The sequence below is a fragment of the Manis pentadactyla genome, chromosome 12, assembly GCF_030020395.1.
Source record: "Manis pentadactyla isolate mManPen7 chromosome 12, mManPen7.hap1, whole genome shotgun sequence".
NCBI classification, from domain to species: domain Eukaryota; kingdom Metazoa; phylum Chordata; class Mammalia; order Pholidota; family Manidae; genus Manis; species Manis pentadactyla.
In genome coordinates this window covers 101,048,263-101,056,690 of record NC_080030.1, presented here as the reverse complement: position 1 = coordinate 101,056,690, position 8,428 = coordinate 101,048,263, and the positions used below count along the sequence as shown (strand labels likewise).

At 36.5% G+C, this 8,428-nt stretch overlaps 1 non-coding gene across 1 annotated transcript; it reads right to left on the bottom strand.

The window, feature by feature from the left end:
• Positions 1–6,531: 6,531 nt before the first annotated feature.
• On the bottom strand, positions 6,532–6,638 carry LOC118915061 (U6 spliceosomal RNA). The gene has a single exon (XR_005025864.2). It is a non-coding gene; the product is annotated as a U6 spliceosomal RNA (small nuclear RNA).
• Between the last annotated feature and the right edge of the window lie 1,790 nt (positions 6,639–8,428).

The following is an 8,428-nucleotide window of genomic DNA, read 5'->3' as shown; positions in this document are numbered from 1 at the left end:
ATTTAGCTATAGTCAGTATATACATATACTCAGGCATGTATGGGAAAGTGTGAAATGATTGAGTTTCAGTTATTCTTGTATGTAGCAAATTTGAATTATAATTTCTACTATAAAAAAATTGTTATAGCAACATAACCTTGAAATTCCCCAAGCTTACAGGCACCAGAGATTAAAGAGAAAGAATATTTTTGTTTTACTGATTCTAAAAACCGCACTTTAAGGACTTTTTTCTCCCATTGGTTATAAATTCCCTGTTTCAACTCATAATTCCTGCTGTTTCTGGAACTCAGATGGGGCACCTGCTTAGAAACAATTGCGGAAAACAATAGTACAACTTTGCTTCTGAAGTTGTTTGATGACGTGCACCAGATTCCCCAGGGAGCTTTTCACCCACAATTTAACACATAATGAGGCCTTGCTACTTGTTTACCCCTTATATGACACACTTCAGAAAGACCAAGGTATGCAAAGAAACACAGAAGTTGGAAAATGGGTTTCAGCTCGAGTGCATATCCCAACAGACTGTCAGTAGGTCCTGTGTGGGGATCATCGCCAGGAAAAAATGGCACAATTCATTAGCAGCGTCTGCAGCACACGCAGGAGGCAAGGAGCGCACAGCGATCTTTCTTTGGCTCATTAGAAGAGGCTTGTAGAGAAACATTTCAGAGTGAGGCCACCGATGCACATCATTTTGTCCTTCCTCCAGCCTTCAGAGTCCTGTTCTTCTACTTTACCTACACAATGCCTGGAACAACCCTGTGAACAGGAAGATGTGTGTCAAACACTCCTCTGATTACTTCCCAAGTAGGAAGTGATTATCTTTGCCATTGATTTGCCATAAATGCCTCAGGCACTTATTATTTCAAACTTTCTATATGGTTATGACAGGAATGGTTGGTATAGTTATGGTTTGGAAGAAAACAGTCTTCCAAGTGTAAATGAGTGTAACCACATTTCGTATTCTCATCTTCTTGATGGGTTTCACGTAAAAAGAAAAGTTTTATTTTCTTTTACGAAAACCTAGAAAGTCATTAGTACCTTTCAGAAAATACATTTTATTATTAGCTCAGTTGCTTTGCCATTTCCCACCTGAAAATAAGAAAATTAACATTCACCATTCTACTTCAGAGGAAGAGGAGCATTGCAAACGAGTACCCTCTAGGTCCTTGATATGGGGCAAGTTTGAGACGACTTCCTAATGAGACGAGATTCTAGAACTGGGCCCGTCTCACAGTGCAATTTTTTGCTCTCATGATGCTAAGCACGTCTTGTGGAGCTGGACTGTCCAGTGCAGTAGCCAGATGTGACTATTTAAATGAAAATTAATTAAATAAAACTTAAAATCCAGTTCCTTAGTTACAATGGCCACATTTCAGGTACTCAATAGCCACAGGTGGCTTGTGACTACATTTATGCCACAGTATAGAGCAGATAGATGATGTGTCCATCAACCTAGAAAGTTCTACTGGGAGATGTCTTCTAGAGGCTGCCCTGTGGGCAAAAGACTGGTGCTTCCATTCCCACCCTACTCCCCTTGTAGGGAGTCAACAACCATATGGCAGAAACACAGCCAGAGAGCAGGTCTGCCTGGTGGATTTGGCTTGCAGATTTTTGGTTCTTCCTTTAGTCTACAGATGGACATATTTACTTACAGAAACTGTCAAAATAGCTTCCTGTTTTAAGCCTGGCTTTTACCGTCTGTTTGTCTCACATTGTTACCTGCATCTTATCTTACCAAGAAGACTGTGCGTTAATAAACGCAGGTCTGTGTCTTAAACTTCTTTTCTTTTCCAGCACTGATGACAAGTAGCCATTTGTTGACTCAAACTCTTTTTCTGATGAAAGATTCTAGGTTCTAGACTAAGATATTCTAACAATGGTGGTTCCCACCCCCAATATTTGGGGGTATATACCAAATATAGTGGCTTAAATATATTTTTTGAAGAGAATTTTCTAGGCCATATAATTAAAAAGTCTCATTACTAATAGGGAGACTAAAAAGGTCAAAAATTGGTTTGGAATCCAGTATAGCTCTGAAGGATAATAAATGTATACATGTTTTTAAATACCTTTTGGACAGTAAATAAATCTGGGGAAAATAGTTCAGTAGGATCATCACATACACATATGCTGTATTTGCAGCTTAAATTGAACAACTTAACAGTCTGAAGTTCATTTAAAAAAAAGTAGAGGCTCTTTGAAGTGGTTGTTATGTGCACAAGCTTCTTGTCCCCTTGGGCAAAAAAGAAGAATAAAGGTTACATTTATTAGGGATTGGAAAATATTTGTACTGTGGGACAATTGCTTGTTTGCAACATTAGGGAAAAGTTATAAAAGTGTTTTATTTGCAGTTTTTAATGGAACTGTGGCGATTTCTGACTTTTATGGTCCATTCTGTGTGTAGATTGTCATGCACCCAAGGAGCACGCCTGTATAAATGAGAGGTCTGGGCCTTTGCCTGGCTGCATGCACGGGTGGCCTCTTCGCTGAGGCTGGAGCACATGTTCAAGATTTCTCTTGTGCAGAGACTTCTGTGAGGTCTCCAGAGTAGCAGCAGCCAGAAAGTCAAAGGCTGAAAGGATCGTGGACTGACTCGGTGAATAAAGTTCTGGACAGTACATTACCTCTGGCTGGGAGCATACGGAATCAGTCCTGCAGCTCTCAAAAGGGCGGAGAAAGCGCCTTCGCAGCCTTGGCTTGGCCAGTCTGTGTGTACTGAACCAAAAAACAGAGCGAACAAAGACATGGAAATTTACAGCTCGGGTTAAAGAACTGAGAGGCTAACCCCGGGCACAGAAATCAGTGTTCAAATTGTAGCCCTTGTGTGTATTTCAATGTGTGTTTATCTAAGAGTGCAAGAAAATGCTATATATAAATACATATATTTTTAATTGGGGCAGCAGCATGAAAAAATTGATATATATATATATTTAATATGTGCATTCTTCCTGTGCCTCTGTTGTGGCTGTTCTCTGAAATTAATTTCTGAAAAAAAGTGATGTACATAAGTAATACAGTACTGCTTTTTAAAATAGACTTTTTAATCTACATATGATTTATAAATAAAAATCCACATTTGTTTTAAGGCAGCACTTTACTATTCCAAGGACATTGCATTTTCAGTATCTAATTTGATGTCCTTGATAGTCAACTCCTCATATAAATCTAAAGTTACAGATTGCTTGCACACTTATTATTTTTGGTCATTTGTTCTGCATAATGCTTTTTAGAAACAAGAAAGATTCCTGATAGGTTTCTAAAAGAACCTAGGTGCTTATGAAGACTAGCCACTTGAGTTTTGAAATAAAATAAACTCCAATAAAGTCAATATAGTAAAAGATAAGATGATATGTGGAAGTTAAAATCAAGGACTGTTTATCTAACTGCCCAGATTCAAAACCCAGTTTTTCATTTACTAGTTCAGCAACACCAGTTATTTCCTTACTCTCTGTGCCCTAGTTTCCTCATGTGAAAAATGGGGATAATAAAAGTACCTATCTGATAGAGTTGTTGAGAGTATTAAGTGAATTAATACATGGAAAGCTTTAGAACAGTGCTTGATATATACTGAACACCATCAGTGTTGGGTATTCTAATTGCTATTGTAAGTTAAACAGTTTAAAGTTGGTATTTGTAATGAAAAAGCAGGTGTCACTGTAATTTAGGTGGTGAATATTAGTCCTAAAGACTTGCCCAAAGTAAGTTTGCTTGCTTAGAGATACACACATCAAAGTTTTTCCAAATTCCTCACCAAGTAGAAACAAGCCTGTGAAAAAATATAATAAACATGTATGTGTTTTGATGTAGTCCTACTTGTTGATTTATGTTTTTGTAACTTGTGCTTTTGGTGTTATATCCAAAACTACATGAGATATCACCTCACACCTGTTAGAATGGCTGACTTCCAAAGACAGGAGCCTTGTTGGTGAGGGTGTGGAGAAAATGGAGCCCTGGGCACCATTGATGGGAATGCAAATTGGCACAGCCACTGTGGAAAACAGTATGGAGGTTCCTCCAAAAACTGAATATAGAATACCATATGATTCAGCAATTACACTTCTGGGAATATATTCAGAGGAAATGAAATAACTGTCTTGAAAAGATGTCTGCGCCCCCATAATTGCAGCATTACTCACAATAGGCAAAATTTGGAAACAACCTAAGTGTCTGTCCATGGGTGAATGGATAAAGAAGACATGATATATATGTGCAAAGGAATATTATTCAGCCATGAGAAAGACAGAAATTTTGTCATTTGTGACAATACAGATGAACCCTGATGTCATTATGCCAAGTGAGGTAAGTCAGAGAAAGACACTGTCTGATATCACTTGTATGTGGAATTTAAAATAAGTGAACACATAGAAAAAGAGAATAGAAAAGGGGCAGGGGAGGGAGGGAAGTGGGGAGATATTGGTTAAAGGGTACAATCTTGTGCTTACAAGAAGAATAAGTTCTGGACATCTAATGCACAGCATTGTGATTATAATCAACAATACTGTATTACACACTTCAAAGTTGCTAAGAAACTACATCTTAAATGTTCTCATCACAGAAAAGAAATGTTAATTATAGGACATCACAGAGGTGTTAGCGAAGACTGGTGGTAATCATATTGTAATATATAAAAAAATCAAATCAACACTTGGTGCATCTTAAACTTTTATCATGTTATATGTTAATTATATCAGTAAATTATGTATTTGGTAAATGAAAATTTGTATTTTGCCCAGCTTTCCAATTTCTAGATATAATTATTCTCAGTTTGTAAATAAACTTTTGGTGAGTTTATAATCATTATTTTAAATAATATAATAACATAATAATTTTAAAACCTATCTTTTTCAATTTTATGAAATGTTATCTTTATTCAAAATGCCTCTGTCTTTTAAATATGAACCTTCTGATATTTGCATTTTTTTTCAGGTACCATTTCAGCTGACTTGTTATTTAATATAAAAGTGTGATTTATTTATGGTAGAACATCTGGAAAATAGAGAAAAGCCTAAAAAATCAAATGAGAAGCACCTATAATTCCAATACTTATAGATGACTATTTTTCAAGTTTGGTCATATTTACTATCATTTCTTTACTCCATGCATATATGTGCATCTATCTATATGTATCATACTCATGAAACATAATCAAGATCAAACCACACCGACTTTTAGAGCCATACACTATAGTGTGAAAAAGAGATGCCAAGGGGTAATGAGTGGGGGCCTGGGTGAAGGGGGGTCACACTGTCAAGGGTTCAAATCCTCACTCTACTATTTACTCATGGTCTGAACCTAAGCCAATCCCTGATCCTCTCTCAATCTCATTTTCTTCATCTCTAAAATGGGGATGATAATAATATCAAGGAGTTGTAAAGATTACTTAATATGCTTCAATAAGAATTTAGAAAGTTCTTTTAACAGAGCTCTACTGTTAACTAGCTTTTGAGACATAAGTTTTCATGAAGGCGTCTTCTTTTTGGATGGTTATACTATAAATAATGTGACCATTTATTCCAGGTAGCTTACTTTGGACTCTAGGTAACAGAAAAGCCGATTGAAAGTGGCCTTATCCATAGGGATACTTTTTACTTCACATACTAAGAGGTTTCGAGGGAACTTGCTTCAAAGTAGATTAACCCAGCAACTCAACAGCATCAAAGCTCCGTGTTCTTTTCCTCCCCCTGCTCTTCTATTCTGAGCAGATGGGCTTCTATACAAGGCTGAAGGCCCTCCCGGCTCCAAGACACTCGAACAGTTCCAGGCATTGTGTGCAAACACATCAGTGTCTTCCAGAACTACAAACAAAATCCCTGACTAATATCCTTTATAAGAGCCAAGGAAACCTTGCCAGACGCAGACTTGCTCTTCACGTTTTATTGGTCAGTAATGGGTCACATGCTCCTTCAAAATCACGCAATAGACATGGCATCATTCTGACAGGTTTCACGAATTCTGACTAGAGAGGGCTCATCCTCACTGCAGGCCCTGCAACCTTCTACCTGAATCGGATTGGGGGTCTGTTAGCAGGGAAGAGGAGAGAAAGGCTGCTCTAAACATCCAAGAATGTCCAGCACATTGGTATCATAGTTTTGGCCATTTAAAAATGATGAATATTGATAATTAAGAATATTACTGTATTCAGCATCCCTGAGCAAACTTACTTGTGTACATCTTTAACCATTAAAGAATTCAATTTCCGAAGTGAAATGCCTGGGGGAAAAGTTCTTTGGTTTAAGTCTCTTAATGTATGTTGTCAAACTACCCACCAGAGTAAGTTGTAACCTTGAGTTTATCCATTTTCTTACATCCCAGCTCATATAAGTTGTTGCCATCTTATAGATCTCTGCCAGGTGAAAATTGGTATCATTTATTTTGATTCATAGTTCCTTGACTACTGGTCCCCTTGCTAAACTTTTATTTCTCATATTCAGGTTACATAGACCCTTTCAAGTTTCCTACATAGATAACCATGTAATATATGAATACTGAGAGTTTCAATTCTTCCTTTTCATTTCTTATACTTTTTTTTTTTTAAATATGGAACACTTCACGAATTTGCGTGTCATCCTTGTGCAGGGGCCATGCTTATCTTCTCTGTTTCGTTCCAATTTTAGTATATGTGCTGCCGAAGCGAGCACCATTTCTTACACTTTCAAATGCTTTTCTCGTACACACTATGCTGGCTGGGCTGTACGGCATAATATTGATTAAATTGTGATACTGGACATTTTTGTCTCGTTCCTTACTTTTAGGCAAACGCTTATGATGTTTGAAGTTTGTGAAGGCTTTTTTCTTCTTTTTATAAATACCCACAATCAGGTAATTCTCTCCTTATTACAATAAACATTTTTTTTAATGTTAAGAAGTTGAAATCTATCAATGACTTCCATGCATTTATCGAGGTGATCATATCATTTTGTTCCTGAAATCTACTAAAATGGTGAACATTTACCCATTTTCTAATGTTATCCTAGGATTCCATGGGATAAATCCATTTTGATTATGATGAATTATCATTTTATCATTTTATATAGTCCTGGATACCATAAGAAGCCATCTTTGGGCTTTTCAAAGTATTTGAGAGAATAAACAAAAGCCCCTGGAAATTTCACTGTAAAGGTAGAGCCAGAGCTACAGCTAGAAAAATGCAATTTGTTGCTGAAATTGTAACCCTGTATTTATTCTCTAATGGTGATTTTGAGGTGTGGGCTGTGGAGGGTGCAGAGCTAAGAAGAAAATCTAAGGCTGTGTTGCTGTCTTTTATTCTGAGTGCTATTTGCTTTTTCAAAAACACTTCCCACTGCTATGGGATTCAGTTGATTTTGTAAAATGTGTTACCTGAGATAAATGTGGGAAAGCAGTGATTGTATCAATATTGTTAAGAATGTAAATTGTCTGGGCTCTATGGGAACTCTAATTAAGGCATACTGATCACCTGCGTTTAGAGTTGAAGGGTCATTGTCTCCAACTGTCATGGGGAAGCTTCAGCCTCTTAAGTCAATACCTCAAAAATAATGTATCTGAATAATGTAAAGATGTCATAAAACATCAATATAATGCTCCCCAGGATCGTTAGTTTGCTAATTACTGCCTAAAAGATGACAGGCAAATACTTCTTAAAAATGAAGGATAACAGAAAAAAAGGAAATTTAAGTTTTTTAAAGATTAGACATCTAATTGAGATATGGATAATGATTTGACATTGAAATAAGCTACAATCAAGAAGGAAGAAACCAAGAGACCACAATTCATACTCATTGAGCACCTATTATACTCGAGGAACTTTTTTGTTTATCCAATATCGCATGACCACTACTTTATAGATGAGGAAACTGAAGCCTGTAGAAATTAAGCATCTTGCTGTAATTGTGCAGCCATTATGGGACTGAACTAGGATTCAAATGAAGTCAAGTTATCTTTAAAGCCAAGACCCCTTTTCAGTTTAGTACCCTGGAGAATATGAAAGGAGACAGTTAAAAATGATGGTCTCTTATGCCATTATACTTAGTCAACAATGTTAACTCTATTTTCCTTGTGATGGAATATATCTTATCTGAATATCTGTGTAAAATTCTGTTTCCCCATTTATGTACCTTCTAATTACATAGGCACTTGCTTCATTTTTCACTTTCTTATCCTGATTTTTCTAAAAATTCAGAAGGGTTATTGTGGTTTCATTTCAGTTTTTCCTTCAAAAAAAGGTGAGATGGAATTAAAGGGATGGATAACTACTTGTGAATAATTCATATATTATTCATGTTGTGCCTCTGTTAATATTTTTTACTTAAAAAATCTATCAGCCTTGCAACAACATGGATGGAGCTAGAGGGTATTATGCTCAGCAAAATAAAGCCAGGCAGAGAAAGACAAGTACCAAATGATTTCACTCATCTGTGGAGCATAAGAACAAAGCAAAAACTGAGGGAAC